Below are 24530 nucleotides of genomic sequence, written 5' to 3'. Positions count from 1 at the left end.
GTACAGGAAAAAGAAAGTAAAAAGCTTTAAACAAAAACCAGATGCCCCAAGAACATTTAAGCTAAAACAGTTCAGCAAAGGACATTAATATTTGTTATTTCTGTCTAAAAATGACAATGTTTTTTATGTGCAGTCTATAATCTTTTTGTTTTTCATTAAAACCATTGAGTTGAAGGACAAATGGGATATCTCAGTGGGTGAATGTTCTCACGCCTGACCTCAATTTGATTTCTGGAACCCACATAAAGGTAAGAGAGAAGAGCCTCCACTAAGTTGTCCACTGCTCTACACACACCTACACACACCTACACACACACACACCAACACAATTTTAAAAAGTTAAGTCTTAAATTGAGTACTGTGCCGTGTAGCCATAATTCTAGTATTGAAGAAGCCGAAGGGGGAGGATTATGTTTGAGGACAGCCTGGGCTACACAATGAAATCTAAAAACAAAGAGAGCCAAACACTTTAAACTTTCAATATTTCATATTTAGGTGGGACTTCCAGAAACTATTTAATCCAAAATTGTTGCTTTGCAGTTAGATAAACTGAGGCCTAAGGATGCTGTAACACGCTCACTAACAACAATAAACAAACAAACAAACAAATAAATAGGGCATCGAAGAAAACCAAGAGAGGAACACTGTTTTCTAGTTCGTATCAACTGAGTAGTCTCTAGGTCCAACAAGGCTGCTTTTGCCTGATGGAAGGGCAGTGTATCCCCAGTGCAAAGCTCTGAGGAGGTGGGGCTGCTGGGCAGGTATGAGGAGGAACCCTCATGGAAGGAACTCATGCCCTCTTAAAGGGGCACAGTAAGAACTGGGCTGTCTGTCAGTCAGGAAGCAGGCCCTCCCCAGACACTGAACCTGCTGCGCTGTGAATGGCTTCTAGAATGACAGAAATAAAGTTCTACTGTTTAGGAGGCACTGAGTTTGTAGTTTACAGAAGCCTGGCTAGACTAAGACAAATGTCCAGTAGGACTCAGCAGAAACCAACTCACCTAGACTGGGCCAAAGCAGGCCCAAACCAAAATCAGTGTGGCTTCGCCTAAACCTCATCCAAGGTACGAGTGTAAGGAAAAGTTAGAGCATTTCTCAATTAGCATACATTTATGCCACTATAAAATAGTTGTGTTTCTACATCTCAAAAAAGCTTTTCTTTTCCCACTGTGGCAAATAGAAGAAACACAATACAGAGCTGGTTTTTAAATTTTTTTCTTAGATTTGTTTTTTATTTTATGTGTCTAAGTGTTGACTCGCATGCATGTCTGTGCGCCACACGCATGTGGTGGCCATGAAGGCCAGAAGAGGATTAAATATCCTGGGACTGGAGTTACAGAAAGGTCTGTGGGTGCTGGGGCTAGACCCCAGGTCCTCTGGAGAAGCAGCAAATGCTCTTCCCTTCTGAGCCATCTCTCCAGCCCCAGAGAACTGCTCTGAACAGTAACTTCAGTAGTAACCAGTTACAGTCACAGGTCATCAGAAGTAAACTTGGGTTGGGGACTGATGTGCAGGGAGCACAGGAGACTTTCTGACACGTGCTACAAGAGCAGACTGTTTGGCTTACATGGGTATATGCATTTGTCAGCCTTCACTGAGTAAATACCAAGATTTGTGCATTTTTATTAAATATAGTATTTACCTCAAAGAGGTATAAAAAAAAGAGCTAGTTGCACTTTTTTTTTTTTTTTTTTTTTAGCTTCAGTTAAGTATATGCAGGCTAACGTATTTACAGGGACACTTGCTGTGATATGAACCGTACGCTGAGTCAAATAAATAAAACAAACTGATGGATGAGCGGAGGGCGAGGCCACTGGAGAGCTCCGACAAAGCATGTTTAGTAAGATATCAATTGCAGACTCTTAAAGTGGTATATAAACCATCATTTGTAAAAGGCTGGAGACTCATGGGCTCTGAGAAGAAACTAATATATGAATTCGAATTTGTGAAACAAATTTCCACTTTAAAATGTTCACAAGGAAATGTTACGGGTTGAGGAAAAAGTAATGGGGGACAAGGTAGATGAGCAAGGCAGCAAGTACCCCTCACAACAACAGAGAGCAGCCAGATGCTATATAGCGTTGAGGGATGTGACCTCTTAGGATGCTAGAAGAAAAGAAGTCAGGAGGAAGTTTAATCCTGTGAGCATCAGAGTCTGTCAATGCCCAGTGGAAGGAGGGCAGTTCTCTCTGGCATCAGTGGTGTCAAGCCTAGTAACAAACCTTTGAAGATGCCTCACAATCCAGCCAGTCCTTTCCCTACAGTGTCTTTGAGTCTTACAACCTTGTAATTAAAACAAATTCCTACTGGGTACAATTCAAAGCAGGGTTTCATAAGAGTACACCGTACAGATAACTGTATACAATACGGAGTGAGCCGAATGCCTCCAAAGAGATTTTGTGTGTATGTTCACTAGGAATTGAGAAGAGGAAGACAACTCTCATCGAGGGTGAACATTTCCTTAGAGCTTGGATCTCAACAGGCTCAATGGGACATGACGAATCCTGACATTGAAGAGACTGGGGGCAGCCTGGAATACCCAGCAAGTCTTTATCTCAGAAACTAGCAACAAATAAACACATGCACACGCACACACACCAAAAACTATAAAACGAAGACCCAGATTCTTTTTCTTTCTGTATGAAAAAGGTTTGCCTGGTGGTCTGGTGGTGTTGGCTTTGAAGATAGAGGATGATAGCAAAGAAACGATGGTTAGCTGCATCTAGAGCTTTCTCTAGAGCCTCCCAAAGGGGCACAGCTCAATTGGCATCCGGATTTTTGCCAAGTAAGACTCCTTTCAAAGTTTTTAAGTCGATAACTGTAATCTAATAAATTCACATGTCTGAGTTGGCTTAAGCTGGCTTGTGATGATTTATAATTGCACACATCCAAAACAAATCTGGTTGAAAGCCCACAGTTTTAGGGCAAGAAGCCATGGGGGTGTGGTCAGCAAGGTGAGAGGAAGGTGAGCTACCAGGGAAGGGTAAAGGAGAGAGAGGAGAGCTGTCAGACATTTGTCTGCTTCAAATGCTTCAGAAGTACAGAAGAAACGCAGCCAGGGCCACATGTTCTGAAAAAGAGGAAGGTATCAGCTATTCTTGTGAAACTGTGAGCAGTCCAATGTTAGGGCCCTGCCAATGGGGCTGGGGCAGTGGCTCTGTAGTTAAGAGCACTGGCTGCTCTTATAGAGGACCTAGGTTTGACTCCCAGTACTCATGGTGTTGGCTAATAACTGTCTATAACCCCAGTATTAGGGGACCTGACACTCTCCTTTGGTCTCCATAGGTACCAGGTACACAGATATGTAGTCAACACCCCCTCCATACATACGAGAGAGAAAGAGAGAGAGAGAGAGAGAGAGAGAGAGAGAGAGAGAGAGAGAAGAAGAAGAAGAAGGAGGAGGAGGAGGAGGAGGAGGAGGAGGAGGAGGAGGAGGAGGAGGGGGAAAAGAGGAGGAGGAAAGGGAGAGGGAGGGGGAGGGAACCACACATGAGGTTGGCATCAGGGATGGCATCAAGGAAGGAAACAGCCAGAAGGGAGAGCGTGAGAGTGATGAGTGGGAAGTAACAGAAAAAGCCAGGTACTAGAAGAGTTGATAAGGCACACCTGGCATGTGTTCATTCCATTTTGAAAATGAAGACATGATTACACAGAAATGTTGACTAAGACAGACGTTCTGGTGGATGTTAAGATGGCAGAGTGGCCCCACTGGTTAGCTGGGGGCTAAGGCCCGAGGGCTGGAGGGAAAGCAGAGAGGCTAGCCAATTATGGGAGAACCTTTTCCAAAAGATTTCCTTGGGGGTTTGCCGTGCTCCTTGAGAACTCTGGTACAGAGAACAACAGAAACAAAGAGGGTAGTTGAAACTCGAAGGTGTGTTAAGTGTAGGTAATGAACAGGCAGCCGCCAACAGGAGAACAGTGTTAGACAATGAATAAGCAAATAGATGCAGATTTCATGAAATATGCTCAGTACTGTGTAAACCTAAACCCAGTGGGCATGCTGAGCCAGGAAGGGAAGGGACGGCTAAAGGCTGCTTGCCCCCCCCCCCCCCCACACACACACACACAGACACTGTGTAACATATGTATCCGGGGCATGCAGTGCTCATTACATTCAAGGATGGCCCACTGGTCACTCCCACTCTGCCCAGTTTGTCCTCTGGATAAGAAGTGAATAACAGCAGAAGTCAGAGGAAATCACCTTTGTCTCTGATAAAGCAAGTCTGTGCCACTGGCAGATGCCTTCTGCCTAATTGCGGATCCTCTACTGTTTTTGAAACCTCTACTCCTGGTGCACGGCTTGATCATCTCCCAGGTGGGCTGCTGGGGAGAAGCTGGGCAAAAGAAGACTGCAAAATCCCAGACACAGACAGCCTGGCCCTTCCACAGCCCTGTACCATCTCTGTATGTCACCGTACCCCACACCTCTTTCTTGTCTTTCCTTTGTGATTTAACTAGATTGCCATATGAACATCTTAACTGGGGCTGTGACTTCTGGGATGGAGACCTTCATAGTGCACTTGCAGGCTACGACTATGACAAAGTCACTCTCCATGATTCAGAGGGGATCCAGAAGACACTGGCAATGGGACAATTCTACACCTTTTCTCCAGAAATGTTTAGAAGACCAGAAACTGGAACTTAGAGGGAAAAAAATGAGACAAATTATATTTCTTACAAACAAAATGCTTATAAATAATGTAAAATAATTTGCTCTAGAGTTTGACTATTCTGTCTCTGGCTTACTGCTTATTATTTTAGGCTACACTGAAAATACCTTCCTTAGAAAATTAGTGGTGTGAATCCGTGGGGCTGATTTTTAATTTTGAAAAGTATTAGAATCTCCCTTTAAAACTAAAGCGTAAATGAAAAACAATAAAAAAATAAGGGTTTATAAGGATAAAATTAACTTGAGCTCATGCTTACACTATGATGAAAACATGCGAATCTTCAGTTACACACAAATATTTGAAGGCATAATATTAAAGATTTCTATTGTAGTCTTATACCAATTAGAGCTGAGATTTCTTTTTGTATTTTGCTCTGTTGGGTCTCATCAAAAGAACACCACCTTACGGAAGCAAGTAGTGGTAAGTGTAACCGGTTCTCGGTCATGGCGCATGCTGCAGTCTCTGGAGGATTATTCACTGAGCGTATCCAGAAGCTCAGTGGCAGAGGACAGAATCTTACTCACGGGTGATTTACTGGCAATATACAGCATTTGCTTACATTTCTTATAAGTAAGATAATAAAAGATAGAACACCGATATTTGTAACAGGGCATCAATCTGTAACAACACTTCCTCATTTGATGTGCTGGGCATTCTCTTGTCATTGTGCAAGCTGTGCCAAGCAGAAGAGCCTGACCTTCGCCTGGCAATGAACCAAGCCTGGCTTCTTGGGCAACTCAGATCATTCTTTCTGCCTAGAGATTCACAGGCATGAAGTTTTCAGAAAGGCCAGCACAGAGAAACCATGTTCACAGTCAAAGGCATATCGACTAGTTCAACTGTCAGAGAACTCAGCAGGACAAACTCAATCTGCTGATGTCAAAGATGGAGTGGAAATACTTTGCATAAATAAGAAGGGACTAGATTCTCCATGATATGGGCTGACATGCTATATTCTTCTTACCATTCCTTCATAGGCAACTTTTCTATCAAGTCCAACAGATAATCTCATTTGCATATGTATTCTGGATTATTCTTACATTTTCATATTTTAATTTCCAGTTTTATGTTTTGGGGACTTGAGGATGAGGTGTTTAGCACATCATTATAATAGGTGCAAATTAGTCTCTAAAAATACCTGCTGCTGCCCTGGGTTTCTATAGACACAGTTTGAAACTAGGCAGTGTTATAGCAGCACTCTCCCTGTGGAATAATGAGACAGTTATATTTCCACAGGAACTGCGAAGGCACCTGTTTACGGCATAGGCTTATGGTCCTCCCCAGTGTGCTTTCTGCCCAAGGCAAAATGAAATTTGCATGCTGTAGAAAATTAGCAGCTGATGCATAGGTACATGATGTGATGTCTACATGGTTTCTTCTTGAGTTGTTTATATCTTTAATGATGGTTTTACCTTCACTTGAGAGACAGGATTAGACAGAGAGAGAGAGAGAGAGAGAGAGAGAGAGAGAGAGAGAGAGAGAGAGAGAGAGACAGAGAGACAGAGACAGAGAGACAGAGAGAGACAGAGAGACAGAGATAGAGGTAGAGAAACTAATAAGGCTTTCCAAATTTTCAAATAAAATCAGACAGGTTTTCTAAGAGAAGCCCAGGGTAACACCAAGTGTTTATAAATACGTGCATGCATGCTTGCATGCTAGTGCACATAAGGGATGTGTGGAAGAAAGAACATGCTTCCCCTTTGCCTTCTAGGTCTTTGAGTAGTCCCGATGTATCAATATGTATAAATATGGGTTCATTTATCTAAAGCACTACATGAAATCTCTGACAATAATAATAATAATAATAATAATAATAATAATAATAATAATAATAATATAACGATGATGATGATGGTGGTGATGATGAAGGATGATGACGACTATTATTTACTCCTCTAAACTGGGAAAGATAGATTAAAACTAGTTGGAAAGGTGACCTCTAGTGGACAGTTGCGTTTTTTCAATTAGTTTCAACTAGTAATAGGATAACAAAACAAAATGACCCTCAAAGGTAAGGTATAAATCTAAGTGCCATCTCAATGATAGCTAAAGAAACAATAATAACATAACCATGCATGTCTTCAGTCTTATCAGTTAAGAACTATATAGGTTATGACAGTGTTAATATGTCCAAAGTTACCATTCAGGCCATTCTTCAATGTTTCTACAGTTGATACAACCTTGGACCATTATTTAAATAACTATTTGAAGTTCGTGATCATTTTCAACTACAGAGTACAAAGGCAGCCTGGGCTACATGAGTCCCTGCCACATACCAAAATAAGAACTATCTCTAGGCTTGACAATATATATGTCTCCTTGGTCAACTGCCTCATATCTAAGGCCCTCGATTTCCTAATGTGCAAAACAGGTTGATTTAGAAACTGTCCTCTGTCTTTTGGGGGCTATGCGATGACTGTTTTAAGGTCAAGTTGATTTTTATAACCCGAGTTTTCCAAATTAGCAATACAAAATTCATATCAATATCTATGCTTTATGCAGAGGATGGGGTGAGTCAGAAAAACACTAGACTTCAAGTGAAGTTAAATTTCATGAAGGTAAAATTGGCTACTATTTTGTGTGTGTGAATGATGTGTGTGCATACACTCATGTATGTTAGTAAAGGCACATGTGTCAGGGCACAGTGGAGATCAGGGGACAACCTCAGGTCTTGGTCCTTGCATTTCACCTCATTTGAAGCAGGGTTTCTCATTTCTTGTTCTCCTTGGTGTACACAGAGGTCTGGCCCATGAGCTTCCGAGGTTCTTTAGCCTGCACATCTCATCATTTTGTTGGAGCAAAAAGATTACAGATGTGAGTTACCAAGACCAGCTTTTACATGAGTTTCAGGGATTTGAACATGCGCCCTCCCATTTCCAAGGCAAATGCTTTGCTCATTGAGCCATCCCAGTCCTCAGTTACTATTTTATCTCCACGGTGGAACACAATAATATATAATTAAACTGTTAATATAATTTCTAAGGAACTATTATAACTCATCAATGATCCTTAAATATACTTTTTGTTAATGCAGGAGTACTGTTGAAACACTATTATTTACAGTGGATGGGGCCCAAGAGTTTCTTTGGGGACATTTTGTCAGCTTTTCTAGGACCAGTTAGATTGCAACATGGACTGGGTTTGCAATCCTTTACAGTCTCACACCCTCACTGTGAGACACTGCACTTAACGTTTTAGCTTAGAATAAGCACCAGTCTGAAAGTTTTCCTGGTGTGTAACAAAATTGCCAGAAACACATTTAATGACCTAATTAACTTGCTTAAGTTAGAGCAACTGAACAAGGATGCCTCTCCTGGTTCAGAGGCATGTCTTTCCAGGGCCAAAAGGTGCTGGTTAGGAAATGATGGTCTCGGACCAGAGCTGGAAGGTGAGCTGAGGGAGGGCTAATGTCAGTCGTGGACTGTTCTGATGCACGCAAGTAAATCAGGAGGCTAATCCCAACTCCTCCAAAACTCAAATTTGAATCAGTTCTCCATTGAGAATAGCAAAGACAGACTCTTTCAGACCCACAACCTGGGCCCGCAAGATGCTCACAAGTAGACACTGTCAGGGGTTCTTCATTATTTACTAACTATGCCAAGACAGAATGTAACAGCCCAGAACAGAACAGGCTCAGTGTTGTGTAGATAAGCCTGTCACCTTTCTCCTTATGAGATGACACTCAAGGAAGAGGCTGGATTGGTTTTGTACTCTGTACCCATCCATGCATCTGATATGCAGGACAGAAGTGGACTTCTGCTGTCTTTCTCATGTATGTCTCATCTGACTGTTTTCAGGCAGGGTTTCTCATAGAACCTGATGTTCACCAAAAAGGCTGGCCAGGGAGTAAACCTGGGGTCTGTCTTGTCTTCTGCAACATTGAGTCTGCTGAATCCAGGTTTTCACCCTAACCCCCCTCTGTGGGCGAGGGCTATGCTCGGGCTTGACTCAGGCCCTCATGATGGTATGGCCCACACTTAGCCAACAGAACCATCTTTCCAGACCCCATTTTAGAACTTGACATCAACCTACAGGAAGAGACACTAGAAAACACAGCACAATCCACTGGGCAACAACTACCTGTCCATTTCCTCTTGCTGTCACTGTCGAGACCACGCACAGCGAGCAGCTGAAGGTGTTTGCTCTACAGACATCAGTGGAAATGTGCTGACGAGAACGTAACGCTACTCAAGATTCTCAGCATCAGTTTTGCAGAGAGTACAGAAGAGATTTCTTTCAGACGGCTGTCACTACAACTACAGCAATCAGACCTTTGGCCCTACTTCTTGATGGCATAAATTTATAAAATATCATTTAGGAAGAAATTTAAACCTTCACCTTGTTCTCCTGACTTGATAATGTTTTACTTCTTGATTTACTTCCCGGACTTATAAAACATTAAGGGCTGGCAGCCTTACCCTTTCAAATTAAATACACTTCTCAACCCATAACAGATGATGTCACATCACAACTTAAACTCTCATTCCCTGCAGCTCTTAAGACCTTAAACCCTATTGCTCTCGCAGAGTTCACCTCCAGACTTCCTTATGCCATCTCAAAATCTTGCTCACTCTTGCAACTTAGATCTTGAACTTCCCCACTGTATTAAAGGCTTGGTTAGCAGCTACTTGGAACTGATGGATCCTTTAGCACCTAATGGAGGGAAATTAAGTCCTTGGGAGAGAGCTCTCAAAGGGGATACTGGGGTCCTGGTCCCTTCCTGTCTCTTTCCTTCTTGCATCCTGAGCACCATGAGGTAAACAGGCCTCCTTTGCCTTGTCTTCTTACCCTAATGTGCTTTGCTGCCACAGGGCTAAGTAACCATACACTGAAAAGTTTGAAAATGTAAGTAAAAGCAAACCTTTCCCCAAGCACTTTGTCAGAGTAATGACATATTGAGTGGCAGGCTACTAGGTAGTCTGAGAAAAGCCATGCTTGTGTCTGCTCAGGATCTTCACACAAACTGCTTCTTACCCTGGAGTCTAGTCCCACACCACACAACCTTTATTACTTAAGGTGGAAAGACCTTTCCCTATCCCCTATTTTAAATCAGGTTCTATTAGATTTCTTCTCCATACCTTAGTACGACATTGTTGCTTTGGAGATGTATAGTGTTGAATTGCTCCACGAGACAGCTGGAATCCTATTGCTCAGTCTATAATCTTACATTTAGCGTCTAGCAGTACCGGACATACAGTAGGTGTTAATGAACATTTGACTGAACTAGTGAACACAAATCCCAGGAGATCTCTTACTTCAGGGAAGGGAAGTACCCATAGCCAGTGCCATAGCTGTTATTAGCCAAGCTATCCATGTGGCTACTTGTTTGTTTGAAGTCCCCTGAAGCTCACCTGGGAGCCAAGAGGCTGACTGCCAGTTTGGAACTAAGCCATTTTGGCCACAATTGCCTCTTCACTTCTAGCTGTGGTAATGGCAGGCTCTAGGGGGACCCCTAACTTTGTAGATCTACCTACCACAGGGCCAAGACTGAGTGTATCAGCTGGACCTAAAGGCAAACAATTGTTTACAGGAACTCAGGTAAGGTTAACATTTACAAATCTGTAGTAGCTGACTGCTCCTGATTCAATATCAAATTACTAATTGGAAAGAGATGAGTTATGGAGTCCTCCTCCACCTCTTCCTCCCCGGTTTGCCACCTTATGGGAGGGATTTTGTTTCGAAGCAACTGTCTTACTATTGCAACCTGGGCTTGTGAAAGATGGCTCTATTTTTATATTTGCCTGCTGACCTTGGAAATTTAGGGCATGTTTTAAAAGGATATAAAGATAATAAAGAGAGAAGATTGAGTGTTGAAACCAAGGTAAAACCTACAGTTTCAACTTTCATAAAACTTTCTGATGTGTTATAGAGTCAGAAACATAGCTCAAGTCTCTCTGGTCTGTATTCTCTTTCTTTTCCTGGTGTGTGTGTGTGTGTGTGTGTGTGTGTGTGTGTGTGTGCGCGCGCGCGCGCATATCTGTGTCTGCACACACTAATGTGATAGACAGAAATTCAGATCAAGTACCTTCCTCAATCACTCTCCACCATAGTTGTTGGGACAGTGGCCCTCACTGAACTTGGAGCTTGCTGATAAAGCTACACTGGCTGGCCAGCAAGCCCCAAAGATCAACCATCTTTATCTCTGTGGCATGAATTAATTATAAGAGAATCTGGCATGTATGTTATTTTTTTTTAAAACCTGAGTTTTAGGGGGTCCTTATGCTCCTGTGACAAGCACTTGACCCTCTGAGCCATCTCCCCATTCCCCTCCCCCACATACTCTCTACAGAAATGGTTCTTATCCTCACCACAGTACTCCCAGAAAGGAGTCACACAGAACTATTAAAAATGTCATCCTCATCATACAGGTTGGATGACAGATTAGTTGAGGATCTGTGTTTGGTTCAGAGAACAAAGACCTGGCTGGGCTAACTAAAAGCTCTGTAGACTTTTTGTTAACATCTGTCCACACAATCTCAGCTTGATGGCTACACCCAGCTAGTGAGTAGGTTAGAGTCCTGTCTGCCCGTATACACGAGTCCAGTCTGGTGTGTGCTCCTGCACAGCTCTGCTCCTGCTATCTTCTTGAGATAACACACTACAGGAAATCGATGTTCCTTGTGCAAACAAGAGAGCTCCCAAATCCAGGCAAGAAACGTTCTGGCGGAAGGATTGAGTGCTCTGCTGTGACTGGCAGTTCAGCCATGCTTGGCTTAAGGATTTTCAACTTACAAGTACATGGGAAGAATGATACCAAATCCTTCCAAAGGAGACTCTAGTTCTTCATATTGAAAAAAAAAAGTGTGATTAAATTTCGAAGTCCATCTTAAAATTTAATGAACACTCAATTATTTTCTTATTTACAAATGATGTGGGGATAGTGCTTCTCGTTGTTTTTTTTTTTTTTTTTTTTTAAATACCCTTTGCCTTTGTTATTTTTCTATTGCTGCGAACATTATGACCAAGGCAGCTAATAAAAGAAATCATTTCCTTTGTGGACTCATAGTCCCAGAGAGTTAAGTCTATGACCTTCATGGACAGCAGCACGACAGCAGGCATGAAACTGGAGCAGTCCCTAACCGCTTACATCTGAATCACAGCAGAGACAGAGAGAGCTAGCTGAGAGTGGCATGGGCTTTTGAAATCTCAAAACCCACCCACAGTAGCACACCTCCAACCAGGCCACACCTCCCAATCCTTCCTAAAGAGCTCTACCAACTAGGGACCAAGTATTCAAATACAGGAGCCTGTGAGGGCCATTCTCAATCAAGCCGCCAGACCTTTCACCACTAAATGTTGACACGTGAATGAAATGCTAAACTGAATTATCTAGCTGCTCCCAGGGTCATGTCTTATCAGTTAGGTGGGCTTTTCAATTTCATTCAGTCTTCTGTAAGAGCAGCAAGTGTTCTTAACAGCTGAGCCATCTCTCCAGCTCCAGTTCTGTCTCTTAGGGTCCCAAGAAGTTGCAGCTGTGGACCTAGAACTAAAACGTTTGTATGAGCTTTCAGGATGAGGTCGCTGTGTAGCTCAGTAGTAAAACATTTGCCAAGAATATGCAAGGCCCTGGGTTTTATAATATAAATTCAACAAAAAACAGGGCTCCTGGAAGCCGGCAGAGGTCACCCACCCACCATAGGCAAAGACAAGAGACTCCAATCCAGTCGTTTAAATTAAATGATGTGTTACTATCTTATCCAACAACAGCTACTTAAGGAAGGGAGGAAGGAAGGGTTTACTTCGTCTCATAGTCAGAGGGTACATCATAAAGGGGAGGGCCTGGAGGCAGGAACGGGAGCTGGCTGGTCAGATTGTGTGTCTGAAGTCAGCAAACAGAAGGATCTTGTGGCTCTCCTCCATTTCTTCTTTTGATTCAGTGTGGAATCCTAGCCCATGGAATGATACTCCCCACATTAAGATGGGCCTTCCTGCCTCCATTAACCTAGTCTAGAAACTGCCTCACTGATATGCCCAGAGATTTAAAGTCACTTCCACATGACTCTAGACTTGGTCAAATTAGAAATAATTTGATTAACCACCAGAGTTGCTCAGTCTTGAAAAGAAAACGATTCTTGAGCTTTGGCATGAAAAGAAAGAACTGTTCTCAGAGGAAATGAAACTAGAGAGGGGGCTGAGCGAAAGCACCGAGCTAGCCTCCACCACGCACCTCCTATTGTCAAGCTGGCCTTGCGTCACCACCATTTTTTCTTGCTCTAATACGGGCACATCTCCCCACTCTAGATTCTGCAACCTATTCCTGAAACCCCTCACCTGCCCCTCTCACTTCATACTTACCAGGTTCAATCCCACTTTGCATCAGCTCTCAGGATGATATAGATGGCTAGAGAAAAATATATATATACGGTAAGGTCGACTACTCTTTCTTTAAACTCATGGCTGCTACCTTCAAATTTTCCCTTGGGTATATTTCCCTTGTCCATTCACTCACACACTCCCCTAGACAACCACAAAATTCTCTGACAGAGCCGTCCAGACTTGCTGTCTGCAGGTTCTCTCTACCCTTTATTTTCCTTTGAACACTTTCCAATAAAGCTTTTGTTTCCACAAGCAACTGCCATCTACTCTCCTAAGCCCCACCTCACTAAGTAGTGCTCCCATGTCGGATCCTCCAGTAGGACTCCTCCCAGTCAGCTTCTGAGGCTTCCAGCTGCCTCTGGTGCTTTCCTGAGGCAAAGGCTTTGTTTCTCTTGGTCGCTCCTCATTCCTCTCACTCTTAATGCCCAAGAGCTTCCTGTCCAATATGGCAGCACAGGCTATGTGTGCCTCTTGATGTTAAATCAAATTAAACATGTGCTCTTCAGTTACACACATCATGTCTTAAGTGTTCCAGACCTGCATGGTTCTAGTGGCTGGACATCTGGCCGATGCAAAGAATATTTCTGTTATCACTGAATGATCTACAGGACATAGCTATACTAGACTATCTGAGGCTTACTCATAGGATTCACTCTCTGTGTCTCTGTTCCTCCTCCTTCTCTCTCTCCCCATCCTCCCCCCTAAGGGTCCTTTCATCTCTTCCCCAGTGACTTTTATACCCCTGCCTCTCTCCTGGACATTTCTCTGAACTCCAGGCTCCTTTATCCTTCTGCCCACACCGTTCCACTTGCAGATCTCATGTCTGCCTTAAGTTTATGAAGCCTAAATCAAGCTCCTGGCCTCTCCTAACCTCTGACACCCCCAGCCTCCTGCTTCACAGTTTTTCCCATGTGATGGCAAGTTTTGTGCTCCAACATGATCTGAGAGTCATACTGGACTCTTCCCTATCTCTCTTCCCACAGTCTAGGAGCAAAACATCTCTGACTGATCCTTCAGAAACCCCTGGAATTATCTGATTTCATCATCTCTCCCTGGATCATTACATATGCTTTCTTCCCAGATTCTCTGGTTCTGCCCTTCCAGCCTCCTCCACCTTGGCCTAGTCTCAGCAAAATAGCCAGAATATCTATCTGACAATCTGATTGTATTTCTTCTCTTCAAAATGTTCTAATAGCATCCATCTCTCTCAGGGTAGATAGACACCAAGCTTCAGCCAGGAACCAGGGTTATCCGCCTCCCAGCACCAAGGAGATCTGTTCTTCCTTCTACTTAGTCTCTACTCCAAAGCCTTCTGCAGCTCAGCACTCTGCTGAGTCTGCTGGGGAATCTTAAGGGGTTGAAAGACCCCCAAGAGGGGAGACCCTCATTCACGTCCAGGGATGTCACGGCCACCCAATAACTCACAAGGCACCAATCTAGATGTAAACAGCAAGAAGCTTTAATCTGGGAATCAGCCGGCTGATTGTCAGCTCATAACTCACACAGGAGTAGAGAAATTGACAAAGCGGCCCAGGGAGAGGAGGACTTTTTAAAGTCCTCACAAACCAGGGGTGTGAGGGGGTAACTGAGGGAACATATTATAAAAATAGTGGAAAGTCCCAGCCCATAATTCAGTCAGTCATGTGGAAAACATGCTGTATACACATTTTTCTCAAGAATGTAATCTTGTTCAACCATTCACCTTGTGGTCATCTAGTTTCTGGAACCACCCAGATGACTTGTATCTTTCTTTGTGGTCAGCTAGTTCCTAGAATGTGTCTAGTGCTTTGGGCCTTTCCCAACACACAGGTGGGTTCTTTTCACTGAGGTCTGAGGGATGTTAATCAGCCTCTCCCTTCCTCTCTTGAATGTTAATCTAGCAAGCGTCCTCTGTCTCAAGAATAATGTACTCCTCCCCAATGCAGAATGTATCCTGGGGCAGTGAATTCTAAGACCTAAAAATCTCACATTTAGTTCTGCTTTCTTTGTGGAACTAGTGAACTCGCTGGCCTACATTTTTGGCTCAGGTCTAGGGGTCATAAAAACTTTCTATATTTTTCATAAGTTTTCTATATCTTTCAGGGTTGCTTCTGTACTCCCCCACATATGCTGCTTTAGTAGAGAGGTCTCCCCTGACAACACTGCAAACAGTAGCGACCTCTCCGATATCCCTTCCTATATAGTAGCGATCTCTCCTGGATATTCCTTCCTATATAGTAATGACCTCTCCCGGACATCCCTTCCTTCCTATCTCATGCCCCTAGTTCTTATCTTGGCATTTATTTCATATTAAGTGTGACACTGATGCTTGGCTGTTTCTGGCTGAACTCCCAGTTTAAAGAGTCCTCAAAATGTCAGGAGACAATCTTGCCCTCAATTATTTCAAGCTTTAGACATTGCACAACACCAGGAAGTCACTTCTGTACACGGTCTCTGACTGAGCATGACAGGCAGAGAAGTGCACACATGCCTTCTCTATTCTTGTTCCTATTCAGCTCCTTCCATCCTCCAGCCCCCTCCCCTTGGGATATGTCGAGTTCATTTCATTTCAGACTGAATTTAAGTTACAGGTTTGAATTTTTTCTATAATCTGCCGACCTGACTATGTATATAATTTCCCTGGAAGAATGACTTGTCTGTAATTATTATTTTTAGATGTTTTAGTGATTTCTTCTCTTAGAAGCTATAATTCCAAGTGCTAGGTGCTGGTGTCTGAATTTTCACCAGCAGGAAGTTCCTGGTATGTGTTTTAATTAAGGTGGATTTGGTGGGTGGGGAAAACACTTAGACTCTCCAGTTGGTTTTGCAACTTTACAGTTAACCTTTGGGCTGTCCTCTGGGGCCACAGAAGTCTGGTGGCAGAGCTGGGAATGGCCAACAGTGTACTGTTCAGGCTGTCATGTGTCAGTAGGAGTGCTTCACTCAAACCTCTGTGGTGGCCTCCTGGAAGACATGACCAAGTCCAACCAAGACAGCAGGGAAGGAGGACTCCACCAAGAAGCTGATTCCCTGAACCACCTACCTTCATGGAGGGAATATCAGAGACAGGCACTTTCATCTGTGACTGGCACCAATTAAAGGAATGGAGGAAAAAACACACTTGGTCAGATCTGAGGAAGTTTCACAGTGGCTCTGCCCCTTGCTACTTTCCTTAGACCACTGTCGAGCAGGAGAATGGAAATAAGGTGCAAGAGGTACAACCTTCCGGGACTTCAAGATGAGCCATGATTATTTCTACGATATTCCAGTACCTCTAAATTCCTCTGAAGAATGAGGTACTCTCAAAAGCACCCATAAACTCCTTTATACCTTTCTATGAAGCAGTAGGATCTTGAGTGTGGCCTAGACTTAAAGATTGTGTTCCATAGGCTGATGGCTGGTACAGAGTGAACTTGTACCATGATGTAGGCACAAAGAAGCTATGGAGAAGGCTATTCTTGAGGAACTGAGGCTTCTGGCCACCAGCCTCCAGCAATGTGTCCCTCTTTCCCCAAGTAAAGCCTTCTGATGACTGCAGCCTCAAGAGTCACCCTGGGCTAGAACCAGAGCTACAGAGCTCTGGGTGGGATTTCTGGCTGTTAGGGCCTGTGAGATAAAGTTTGCTAGGTTAAGCTGAAATAAACTACTTTAAAGCAACAGGTATCTTAGGTCATAGGATAAGGACCACACAACGTCAAACGGATAATTTTGCTAATGTAAAAAAACAAAATCATCAGCTGCCTGAAAGCAAGAGGAAGCAATTCGGTTGTGCCTTCGTGTGGGTCAGAGCTGCCTTGGGTACAACCTGCTCAGAGTGAGGCACAAAAGGTTCACAAGACCAGGAACACCAAGCTACTGTCACAGTTCTGACACTGTATCAACAACACTCTGCTCCAGGCTGCCCATGGTCCTCTGCTGCTGCCTAGTGGCCTACCGGTCCTGTGGAATCCCAGGGTGCTCAGCTAGCCCTTCCTAGTGAAGATATGAACCCAAGGGTATTGGATAATGCTCCTGAGTGGGTCGAGGGTTGACAGCATTATCAGGAGATATATAAGTTACCACTATTTTTACACAGTTTCCTGTTAGTTTTGCACCTTAATGATCTTACTGTCCCTAATTCAAAGTAAATACAGCTACAGCTTATATGCAGCTTTTCAGTGATTGGTTTTTGTTTTGTTTGGTATTCTCCCTATAACTTGAGTGTAACACGTAGCTACATACCTGGGGACATTTGATGAGAGTATGAAGAAGATAGGCACCTCCCTCACCGAGCATCATCCAAAGTTCTAACCACAGCTCCCTCCTCATGTGCGCACCTGTCCTGCTGTTAGCCTAATGTTTTCCATCACTGATATTTAATTCCCTCATCTGAACTACAAGTTAACTGAAGGCTTAAGCCTTCAGGGGTCAGGAATATAGATATGAAACGAGATCCATTCTCACACTAGACATAGAGACTCATAAGCAACTATTCTACATACTACATATTTATCTTATGCATGTATTTTGCATGTGCATGTCTGTGTATGTGCAGGTGTGCATACACGGGTAATGTGAAGGTTAAAGAACAACCTCAGGGTCCTATCTTGGAAACTATTTGTTGTTGTTGAGACAAAGCATCTTCCCTGGCCTAGAATCTGTGAAGTAAGGGAGGCCATCTAGGCAGCAAGCCTCAGGAATACGGAGAGCTCCACATCCCCAGTGCTGTGAGTACATGTGTCTGTGACCGCCACACCTGGCTTCTTCCATGCGGGTTGGGAGGATAAATTCAAATCCTTTACCAACTGAGCCACCTCCCAGCCCCTGTCCCACGAATCCTTAACACCAGTTACTGGTTAGGACATAGGATCGAGACCCAAGTGGTGGGGTCAGGGAGGTGTTCTGGAGAAGGAGTCTGTAGAGCTGCACTTCAGGGAGGAGTAGGAGCCAGCTGAGCAGGAAGGAGACAGGATGGAGAAAAAAACTCAGGCAGAGGATGCCGCAAAGGCACCAAAACTCAAGTGGTGTAAGTTCGGAGGTTCGGGGGAATAGTTACATTAAAGTACAAGGAAGTGGTGGAAATTAGACCAAAGATAAATTGGGCCCAAATATGGGACATCTCTGGTACCCATTTAAGAATTTAGGCTTTACCATTAAGAAGTGATTAATGGGGTTAGGGATGGGGTGGGCAGGTGGGTAGCTTAAAGGATGAAGAACCACGGGTCAAGGAGACAGGCAGGAGTTATGGAGGAAACAAGAAATTTGCAGATGTATCATTTAATAATAAACCGGCCTGAAGTACCGGCATGAGATGATTTGGCTTATATAAGTAAAGAAATCTATTAGGCTCTGGTGTCACCTGGTCATTTGTCCAAGGAAGCCTCCTGTCAATTTATACCAATGCAGACCCAAAATAAAGATCAGTACAGACTAAAAACAAACAAACAGCCAAATTTCCCTTACTTTTTTTCAAGGAGAAATGGAATGGAAGCTCTAAGACCGTGTAGTGAGGAAAGCTGGCAAGAGAGACCCAAAATCATCTCTTCCCTTTCCAGATTCAGGGCCTTTCCTTGGGATCACAGGTGGAAGTGGGCAGGAAGAATATTAAAGGTGGGCCACCACAGTCCCTTTACAAAGGGAGTGTCAGGGTCTGCGTTAGCTACTTTTCATAACACTGTATCCAAATACTTAACAAGGAACACCTTAAGTAAGAAAGGATTTGTTCTGGCTTCCAGCTTGGAGCTAAACATCTCATTTCATTATGGGATGGGGAATGGGGGTTGGAGATATAATAGCGGAGAGCTCAAAGCTAGTGGGAATATGAGGTGATTTGCTCGTATCCAGAAGACAACTCAGACAGAACCAGGGTGAGATATGGCCCATGAGACCACCTCCACCTCCCATCAATCCCTTCTTCCAGCAAGGCTCCACTTCTAGAAGATTCCACAACTCTATTGGTCGGTTGATACTGTCAACTTGACACAACTTCCAGCCGCAGGTCTCAACCTTCTGCATGCTGCGACCCTTTAATGCAGTTCCTCCTGTTGTGGTGACCCCCACCCTCAACCACAAAATTATTTTCATTGCTACATCATAACTGTAATTTTGCTACTGTTATGAATCATAATGTAAATAGTTTTGGAGATAGAGGTTTGCCAAAGGGGTCGTGACCCACAGATGAGAACTGCTGACCTAGAGTCACTTGGCACAAAGGAAGTTCAACTGAAGATCTAACCAGGTCAGACCAGACTGTGGTTGTGTCTGTGAGACACTGTCTTGGCTGTTGACGTAGGAAGGGCCAGACTGTTACGAGGCAGGTGGATCTGGACTGTATGAAAAAGGTCACAGAGCATGACCCAGAGGACAAGCCAGTAAGCAGAACTCTCTGGCTCTGCTTGAGTTCCCGTCCCTTTTGCCCGCAGTGATGGGCTGCAACCAACCTGGAAGCAGAAAATGAAATAAGCCCTTTCCTTCCCAAGTTGTTTTTGGTCAGACTGTCTTATTCATAGCAACAGAAAAGCAAAGCAGGGTACCACCTTCCAAAATAGCACCAACAACTGAGAAGCATTAAAACACAAGAGGCTGTAAGGAACATCTGCATCCAAACCATAACAAGCTGATCTCCAGTGTTTTTACCTGGCCATATATACTCCATGTATGCCAGCTAAGGCTTTCTGAAATGCTCTCCATTGAGGCTGACATCTTACTCTGTCCTTCAAAGCCCCCTACTATTGGTCCCTTAGTCTCTGGCTTCTATAAAACATTAATCCCCACAACTGTGAAAGGAATTCTGGCATCTAGCCCTTTGTACTTAAAGATCTCCAGGCGTGGGAAGCAGAATCTTCAGGCAGAACTGTACTCAAGAGTGTGCTCCAGATCAACAACCAAGACAAATGAAGCAGTAAGCAGAGCCACGGTAGACCCTGACTCCAGTGCACCTGAAAAAAAAGGGTCTCACAGAGGGGGGGGAGGGGGGGGGCTGGAGGTAGGTTGGCCCTTCTAAGTTGTTCCAACCCTGGAGAAAGGCAGGGTCTTTGTTTCCCAGTCTTAATCAGTCACTAGATATGGCCTTATCTGGAGAAGGAGGCATTATCTAAGACAAAACAGCTCTGTTTAACCCCAAAGGGTCTCAGCTGAGAACTGTCAGGGGCCAACATTCCTGGCACTCACTGTAGGATGACAGAAACACTTTCCTCCCATGTTGCTTTGATAGACTACACTCGTGGAAGGGGCAGGCAGAGAGTCATGACGAGGGGGATCTGGCTTCATTGTCTGCATGGCCAGGGTGCTGCTTCACCCCTTCATTACTCAGTCCACAGAACTTAGGGTCTGGGATTTGGAGCTCTCTTAAACTGACCCTACCTTCTCTCTTGTGGGAATCAGGTCAACACTTCCAGACGTTTTACCCTTACATCCCAGCAGGGCTTATGGAAATGATTCATAGCCAACATGTGTGCTGGGCAGTTTAAAATCAACATGACACAAGCTATAAAGACAAGGGATGAGGAGCCTCACTTGAGAAGATGCTTCTGTAACATCAGGTTGTATTCAGGTCTGTAGGGCATTTTCTTAATTAGTGACTGGTAGGGGAGGGACCAGCCCATTCATGGTGGCGCCACTCCCGGGCTGGTGGTCCTGAGTTCTATAAGAAAGAAGGCTGAGCAAGCCAAGAGGGATAAACCAGTAAGACCCCCTCCATGTTCTCTGCATTAGCTTCTGCCTCTAGGTTCCTGCTTGGTTTGAGTTCCAGTCTTGGTTTCCCTCATAGACTGCATACCTCCTCCCGAATTCTTTTTGGTCCTGGTGTTTCATCAAAGCAATAGTAACCCTAACGAAGACAACATATATCCGGAGGCAGGAGCAAAGGGTTTGGAGACTAAACTGACATTCATGGATGTACCAAACTACATATATCACACTTAGTTTCACGAATATCTTTTCACTATTTATAGCAGGGAATAATTAAAACATGTTATTTTATATAAGTTCCAAGCTTGCTATGAGAACCCAGAGATGGTGCTGGGTTTTTTGTTTGTTTGTTTTTTTGTCTTCTGGGAAGAGGAAACTTCAGCTGAAAAAAAAACACCTTCATCTTACTGGTCTGTAGGGATTTTCTCATTTTCTTGATAAGTGAATGATTGATGTGGGAAGTCGTAGCCCACTGTGGTGCCCTCCTGGGCAAGCTTAGTAAGCCTTGGAGAGGAGCAAGCCATTCAGCAGTGTTTCTCCACGGCCTCTGCTTTGCTCCTGCCTCCAGGTCCCTGCCTTGACTTCCCTTCCTAACAAATCGACTGTTCACTCCTTCTAGGATGACAGAAACACTTTCCTCCCATGTTGCTTTGGGTCATGGTGTTTATCACAGCAACGGAAGCAAACTAGGGCAGACAATAAACTCAAATTACTGTTGAAAAGAAAAAAGCTAAAACTAGTGTTTCACAATGTTAGATAATAAACGCATACCCACTCAAGATGGAAAATACTGGGCTTAGTGAGAAATAGATATTTCTAAATATTTACAGTTATTGATATTATTACTATATATTATACTATATAATATTCTATTAATAGTATATACTATATACTGTTTTATTAGTAGTATATATTACATATGACTTATATAATACATATTAGTATGTATTGTACTATTTAGTATATATTATAGTTATAGATATAGAAATTGATATTTATAAATATTTATAAATCTTTCTAAAGAAGTAAGGTAGAAGATTCAATATTATTAAGAGATAAATTCTCAGCAAATAGATCTGTGAACTCACCATGGTCCTAAAAATTCCAAGTGTTTTGGGCAGAAATTGATGAACTGATTCTAAAATACAAATGAACGCATGAAAGACCCACAAAAAAAACCTTAAAAGGCAGAAAGCAAGAAACCTACGTTTCTCATTTTAAAATTTACCATTAAGCCACCTTAATTAAGATAGCATGGTGCTGCATAGGGAAAACATATAAATCAATGCCCCAGAACTGAGAATCCTCAAGCTTTGTACGCATAGCACAAGGTTCTAGGCAAAGGCATCAAGGTAATAGGACACAAAGGATAGTTTTTCTGACAGAGTTGTGAGACAACTGGATAGCTGAGGCAAAACCCAAATCAAAACAAACCAAGAGAAACTGGACTTAAAGGATAAACTTTCAGGAGAGGAACTGGAGTCCATGTGACAAATTTGAAAAATTTACTTTAAGAAATTGCCAAACTATTCTAAAATGAAGTCAAAATGAATCGGAACATAGGGTAGGTTTTTAAAAATGAAGAAGAAAATATAGACAAGATTTACAAGCTTGGGTTGGACAAAGAGTTGTTGGACAGCATCAGAAAGCATGACTGACTCAAGAGAATCAATCTCAAGGCGGAAAAAAAGATTTCAGCAGAATTAAAAATAGGCTTCAAATATATCAATAGGAAAATGAGAAGACAGCCACACTCTGGAAGAGAAGAACACACATGCAGAAATGATACTTCTGGGTGAAAGAAATGTTTTAAGTTTGGGTCCTGCAGTGTCTGGGTAGTCCTATACACTTACTGAAATCACTGATTTATGCCCCTAAAGCAGGCCAGTGGTGTGGCATGCAATTAGATCTGAAAAAAACTGTTAAAAATTAGAGAGGTTATTTTGCCCACCCAGTGAGGGCAGGCATCCAGGCTGTTACAAAGGTGTTTGAGCCTCCAAGGGACAGGCTCTCTATCTGAGCCTCCGCTACCTCTCGTCTGTGCTCCCGCCTTCACACTGACTCCTTTCCTAGCTACAAAAAAGAAAAAAAAAAAAAAAAACTTGACATGAAGAAGATATCGGCCATTGCTTCTTGGCCTTCTGGATGAGACCAGCTATAGTGTCTGTTTTTACCAGCCTACCTCCTGAGGCATCCTCTATCTGAGGAGAATTGTTTAAGAGGATTTTTGGAGCAGGGAGGTAGAATAGGAACTTGCCTGACCACACATAATTCTGGTATTATAGTACCTTGAAAAACAATATACCCCCCCCCAGTAGAATTAAAACAAACAAACATACTGGACAGGTAAGTCAGCCAGCCACTTTAAGAGGTATCTCAGAGAAATAACAATCACTGGCCAAATCATGTCACATGACCATAAAGGATTTTATCTATTTATTTGAGATAGGATCTTACTATGTAGCCTGAGCTGGCCTGGAACATACTATATAGACCAATCTGGCCTCAAACTCAGATTTGCTTGTCTCTGTCTCTGGAGTGATGGGATTTTTTTTTTTTTTTTTTTTTTTTTTTAACTCTGTGTGTGTGTGTGGGGGGGGAGATGGAGTCACAGGCAGCAGTTAGTCACCCAATATGGGTGTTGTAAACCAAACTTGGGTCCTCTTCAAAAGCAGTACTCTTAACCACTATACCAGGGTATGGATTCTCAACCCGAGGATCATGACCCTTTTGGGGGTAATAGATCAGATATCCTGCATATCAGATATTTATATTATGATTTATAAGGGTAGCAAAATTACAGTTACAAAGTAGCAACAAACATAATTTTAAGGTTGGGGGATCACCAAAACACAAGAAACTATATCAAAGGATCACAGCATTAGGAAGGTTGAGAACTGCTGCTCTAGCCCCAGATATGACTGTTAGAAACACAGGGTTATATTGCTGCTCTCCATCACCGAAGGTTCCATTAGCAAGAAAAAAATGGACAAGCAGCTCACAGTCTCAGGGTTGAAAATAATTCTTGCTGTCAATCTAAACACAAACCCGGCCAGCACTCCTCACACTGTACAGTAGTGTCTGATCATGAGGCGATGAACCAGGATGTGCTTATTATTCACGGTTGCTAATTAAAACGAAAACCAAACAAATCCTCTGGGGGGGGGGCAAAAAAAAAAAAAAACAGAAGGGTTCTAAAGAAGCTGTCTGTTAGTAGAACAAATGCTCGCTGTTCTTCATATTTTTAGTTCCAAGACAAAAACCTGAAGGCTGGGACATTTGGTACTGTAGAAAAACAGGATTCTCAAGTTAGAAATGCCTGCATTTTGAAACTTGGTGGTGTCTTGAAGTAACTATGCCTTGGGCAACTGCCAGTGTGGGTAGGCCTCAATTTCTTCATTTTTACAAAGGGAGGCCGACAGTTGCCTCCTGGGTGAGGGAGGCCTTTGGTGTCAGGCCCTGGCCCTGGCGCTTAGCTTCCTCTCTTGACACTCACACAACAGAGAGGCACAGCTGTGGCACACAGCCAGGAAGGGTGAGGACTCGCCGATTTCTTGCCAAAATTAACCAGCTTTCCAGCCACTGTTTCCCCGACACTTCCCAGGCTGATTATGCTTCTCAAGGGAATTCCTAATTAGAGATCATCCATTCAACATAGATACAAACACACACTAATTTGGAGAAGGGGGAGGAAAACAACCCAATCTATGAAAAATCCAAAACAAAAGAAAAAGCCCCAAACAAACAAACAAACACCCAACAACAACAACGAACCAGAAAAACAACAATAAAAATAGGAGCATACAAAGAAGAAAATTCTAAAAATACTTTTTAAAAACCTCAAATTGTTGTAATCTTCCTGGTGGTTGGTTCTTTCACAACGCCACAGACAGACAG

General features: G+C 43.2%; 1 protein-coding gene and 1 non-coding gene across 5 annotated transcripts in view; one reads left to right on the top strand and one right to left on the bottom strand.

Moving 5' to 3' along the window:
• The window catches only part of Schip1 (schwannomin interacting protein 1), a 154329-nt gene that overhangs the window by 56433 nt on the left and 73366 nt on the right, over positions 1-24530 (bottom strand). The window lies entirely within an intron of this gene.
• Positions 22759-22943, top strand: LOC117708079 (U2 spliceosomal RNA). Its single transcript, XR_004606788.1, has one exon. It is a non-coding gene; the product is annotated as a U2 spliceosomal RNA (small nuclear RNA).

The sequence above is a fragment of the Arvicanthis niloticus genome, chromosome 4 (assembly GCF_011762505.2).
Source record: "Arvicanthis niloticus isolate mArvNil1 chromosome 4, mArvNil1.pat.X, whole genome shotgun sequence".
Classification (NCBI taxonomy): Eukaryota; Metazoa; Chordata; class Mammalia; order Rodentia; family Muridae; genus Arvicanthis; species Arvicanthis niloticus.
The sequence above is the reverse complement of the archived record's forward strand: the minus strand, read 5'-3'. Positions and strand labels throughout refer to the sequence as shown.